This window comes from Schistocerca americana, unplaced genomic scaffold (assembly GCF_021461395.2).
Source record: "Schistocerca americana isolate TAMUIC-IGC-003095 unplaced genomic scaffold, iqSchAmer2.1 HiC_scaffold_137, whole genome shotgun sequence".
Classification (NCBI taxonomy): Eukaryota; Metazoa; Arthropoda; class Insecta; order Orthoptera; family Acrididae; genus Schistocerca; species Schistocerca americana.
The window spans coordinates 220,001-225,000 of NW_025725449.1; the positions used below are offsets into that span (position 1 = coordinate 220,001).

The window sequence follows — 5,000 nt, forward strand, 5'->3', positions numbered from 1 at the left end:
TGCCCGCCGAGTCATCGGAGGAACTGCGGCGGATCGCTGGCTGGCATCGTTTATGGTTAGAACTAGGGCGGTATCTGATCGCCTTCGAACCTCTAACTTTCGTTCTTGATTAATGAAAACATACTTGGCAAATGCTTTCGCTTCTGTTCGTCTTGCGACGATCCAAGAATTTCACCTCTAACGTCGCAATACGAATGCCCCCGCCTGTCCCTATTAATCATTACCTCGGGTTCCGAAAACCAACAAAATAGAACCGAGGTCCTATTCCATTATTCCATGCACACAGTATTCAGGCGGGCTTGCCTGCTTTAAGCACTCTAATTTGTTCAAAGTAAACGTGCCGGCCCACCGAGACACTCACTCAAGAGCACCCTGGTAGGATTGCAACGGGGTCCGCCTCGGGACGCACGAGCACGCACGAGGCGCGTCGCACGCCTTCGGCTCGCCCCACCGGCAGGACGTCCCACGATACATGCCAGTTAAACACCGACGGGCGGTGAACCAACAGCGTGGGACACAAATCCAACTACGAGCTTTTTAACCGCAACAACTTTAATATACGCTATTGGAGCTGGAATTACCGCGGCTGCTGGCACCAGACTTGCCCTCCAATAGATACTCGTTAAAGGATTTAAAGTGTACTCATTCCGATTACGGGGCCTCGGATGAGTCCCGTATCGTTATTTTTCGTCACTACCTCCCCGTGCCGGGAGTGGGTAATTTGCGCGCCTGCTGCCTTCCTTGGATGTGGTAGCCGTTTCTCAGGCTCCCTCTCCGGAATCGAACCCTGATTCCCCGTTACCCGTTACAACCATGGTAGGCGCAGAACCTACCATCGACAGTTGATAAGGCAGACATTTGAAAGATGCGTCGCCGGTACGAGGACCGTGCGATCAGCCCAAAGTTATTCAGAGTCACCAAGGCAAACGGACCGGACGAGCCGACCGATTGGTTTTGATCTAATAAAAGCGTCCCTTCCATCTCTGGTCGGGACTCTGTTTGCATGTATTAGCTCTAGAATTACCACAGTTATCCAAGTAACGTGGGTACGATCTAAGGAACCATAACTGATTTAATGAGCCATTCGCGGTTTCACCTTAATGCGGCTTGTACTGAGACATGCATGGCTTAATCTTTGAGACAAGCATATGACTACTGGCAGGATCAACCAGGGAGCTGCGTCAACTAGAGCTGAGCAGCCGGCCGCCCGGGAGTGTGTCCCGGGGGCCCGCGCGAACACGCAAGCGTCCGCTCAATTATTCTGCAAACAGGAGGAGGCTGAGCTCCCCTGCACCATACACCTCGAAACCCTCTCAGGTCCCGGCGGCGCGCAGCGCCGTCCTAAGTACTTGGTCGGGTTCGAGAGAGGCGCAATCGCCCGGAGTTTGGCGAGTAGACGCTTTAGGTGCGACCACCCGTGCTCCCAACTGAGCTTGCCGCTGCCGACAGAGGCCCGGGAGCGTGCTGTCGTGGCATTGCCGGCGGGAGACAACACGCGCCACCTACGGTGACCGGCAGCTCCAACGCCAGCGCCACAGAAGGACAAAAGCCCCACTTGGGTGCCGAAGCGAACTCTCCCAGCACAGCGCACGCGCCAACACGTCCGCACAGCTGCGATACAAACCACCTGCGAGAACCGCAGAGGCGACCGAGCAGCAGACGGCGTCGCGGCGCCGAGCGCCGGGCGGCGGCGCATCCTCAGCGCACACAGTCCTCAATCGGACCAGCACACTGCAGATGTCCACCGCGCTTCGCACCGGGCCCGCGAGGACCTACTTTGGCCGCACGGCGCCGCGTGCAGGGTGCGCCGGCGCGCAGCTGCGCCGCCTGCCGCCTCCGTCGGCCGGCGCGCCTGCCACTGGCCGCCCCCACCAGCCGGCTGTAGCGCGTGCGCCCACGCACCGCGCGGCCAGCACGCCGGGAGGCCCCCCCTCACCGGCCGGGGACGGTCCCACCCAGCCACCGCCGCGTATCGCTTCACACCCAGATGCCATTCACGTTCGTGGGCATGGTGGGTATCGCTGGAACAACCGGTTGGTAGCTCAACCGATCGTCGCCATCACTGATTCACCTCTAGCGAGAACAACCGCACCACAACGGTTTACCAGTTGTTCATTTGCATAACGTCACCAGCAAACGTAGGCGTCCATCGCCATTTGCAAATTCAACGATTGTTGCATGCCTGTGTCAGGTGTCACGACACACTATGTCTGCCCACATACACGCAACAACATGTGCACGCTTCGCGAACACGTGGAAGGTGGCCCCCGTACGTATGCGATGTCCATTGCGCGAACGACTGTCAACCGGCCTCTGTCGCATGTCGCAGATGTGGAACGCAGTGCACCATGCTATCACGGTGTGTGAGAAGAGACGACTACGTCTGACAACACGCGCCACTACATCAACAGACGGCTCATGCTGATCGCCATCCAGGGCATACCACACTGCAATCCAGCTCTTATAGGGAGACGACACGTAGCTGAGTGCACAACATTTGGACCGCATGGTTCGCCGTTGTTGGCGCAGTCGTTGTACGGTCACATGTACCACGATGTATCATTCAGTACATGAGGACCAATGTGCAGTACAGTGTGTGATTTGGACGTACAACATCAGCGGACAGTTGACACAGGCCGTACCACAGCGTAGGCTAAGTGCTTCGCACATGCGAATGCCAATGAACAACTGCAAATGCCAATGAACAACTGCAAAGGGCATTGAGCATGTACGTCCTGCTGCCATCCACATTACAGTGTATAGCTGCAAGGTGTTTAACATGAAGCGATACACTGGGGACCGGGCAGTGCGAGTAGCAAACTATATTGCGGGGGTTGCAGTTAGGCAACACTACACTAATTTAACGCGTCGTATGACAATTACAGAGCAGGTTAAGGCCCAACGTGTGTTGGGTTAAGGCCCAACGTGTGTTGGGTTAAGGCCCAACGTGTGTTGGGTTAAGGCCCAACGTGTGTTGGGTTAAGGCCCAACGTGTGTTGGGTTAAGGCCCAACGTGTGTTGGGTTAAGGCCCAACGTGTGTTGGGTTAAGGCCCAACGTGTGTTGGGTTAAGGCCCAACGTGTGTTGGGTTAAGGCCCAACGTGTGTTGGGTTAAGGCCCAACGTGTGTTGGGTTACGTTAAGGGGCAATGTGGGTTACGTTAAGGGGCAATGTGGGTTACGTTAAGGGGCAATGTGGGTTACGTTAAGGGGCAATGTGGGTTACGTTACGGCGCAATATAGGTTACGTTACGGCGCAATATAGGTTACGTTAAGGCGCAATATCGGTTACGTTAAGGCGCAATACAGGTTACGTTAAGGCGCAATACAGGTTACGTTAAGGCGCAATACAGGTTACGTTAAGGCGCAATACAGGTTACGTTAAGGCGCAATACAGGTTACGTTAAGGCGCAATACAGGTTACGTTAAGGCGCAATGCAGGTTACGTTAAGGCGCAATACAGGTTACGTTAAGGCGCAATACAGGTTACGTTAAGGCGCAATACAGGTTACGTTAAGGCGCAATACAGGTTACGTTAAGGCGCAATACAGGTTACGTTAAGGCGCAATACAGGTTACGTTAAGGCGCAATACAGGTTACGTTAAGGCGCAATACAGGTTACGTTAAGGCGCAATACAGGTTACGTTAAGGCGCAATACAGGTTACGTTAAGGCGCAATACAGGTTACGTTAAGGCGCAATACAGGTTACGTTAAGGCGCAATACAGGTTACGTTAAGGCGCAATACAGGTTACGTTAAGGCGCAATACAGGTTACGTTAAGGCGCAATACAGGTTACGTTAAGGCGCAATACAGGTTACGTTAAGGCGCAATACAGGTTACGTTAAGGCGCAATACAGGTTACGTTAAGGCGCAATACAGGTTACGTTAAGGCGCAATACAGGTTACGTTAAGGCGCAATACAGGTTAGGTTAAGGTACGACATAGGTTAGGTTAAGGTACGACATAGGTTAGGTTAAGGTACGACATAGGTTAGGTTAAGGTACGACATAGGTTAGGTTAAGGTACGACATAGGTTAGGTTAAGGTACGACATAGGTTAGGTTAAGGTACGACATAGGTTAGGTTAAGGTACGACATAGGTTAGGTTAAGGTACGACATAGGTTAGGTTAAGGTACGACATAGGTTAGGTTAAGGTACGACATAGGTTAGGTTAAGGTACGACATAGGTTAGGTTAAGGTACGACATAGGTTAGGTTAAGGTACGACATAGGTTAGGTTAAGGTACGACATAGGTTAGGTTAAGGTACGACATAGGTTAGGTTAAGGTACGACATAGGTTAGGTTAAGGTACGACATAGGTTAGGTTAAGGTACGACATAGGTTAGGTTAAGGTACGACATAGGTTAGGTTAAGGTACGACATAGGTTAGGTTAAGGTACGACATAGGTTAGGTTACGGTACGACATAGGTTAGGTTACGGTACGACATAGGTTAGGTTACGGTACGATATAGGTTAGGTTACGGTACGATATAGGTTAGGTTAAGGTACACATTGTTGTAAGGAAAGGTTTAATGGGGGGCGGGGCGGGGCGGCCGGTTTGTTGATTGTGATTATAGTAAGTGGATGCCTGCGGCATCATCTGATTTGCCACGTCAGGATGCACCTTTGGCTCATGACAGGCGGCGCTCTCATTCCATGCTTGTGGCAGACCTGTGTCTTTCATTCCTGCCATTGTTTGTGTGCTGTGAGAGGAGGCAGTATTGTGATGTTGGGTGCACCCCTGTGTAGGACATGTGTGGGTGTTGGTGGCTTGGCTGAGCAATGGTGGTTGTCGGGTGGGTGGGATATTCTGTTTTCTGAGTGGACCTCCCAGTCTGGTTATGACAGTGTGGATTGTCTAATGTGGCGGAGAGGATGCACTGGGTGTTGTTCCATGCTGGTGCTTACATTTTGTCTGTGTGCGTGTTACAGGCAGAGAGTAGTGCGTGATAAGGGTGTGTGGCTGACGTGTGGTTGTGATTGTGAGCAGAGTCTTTC

The 5,000-nt window shown here is 52.7% G+C and overlaps 1 non-coding gene across 1 annotated transcript in view; it reads right to left on the reverse strand.

Moving 5' to 3' along the window:
* Nucleotides 1-1,175, reverse strand: part of LOC124566200 — a 1,910-nt gene extending 735 nt beyond the window's left edge. Inside the window, exon 1 of the ribosomal RNA XR_006970844.1 lies at nucleotides 1-1,175. This exon is cut by the window's left edge and continues 735 nt beyond it. This is a non-coding gene — a ribosomal RNA (small subunit ribosomal RNA).
* Nucleotides 1,176-5,000: the final 3,825 nt, after the last annotated feature.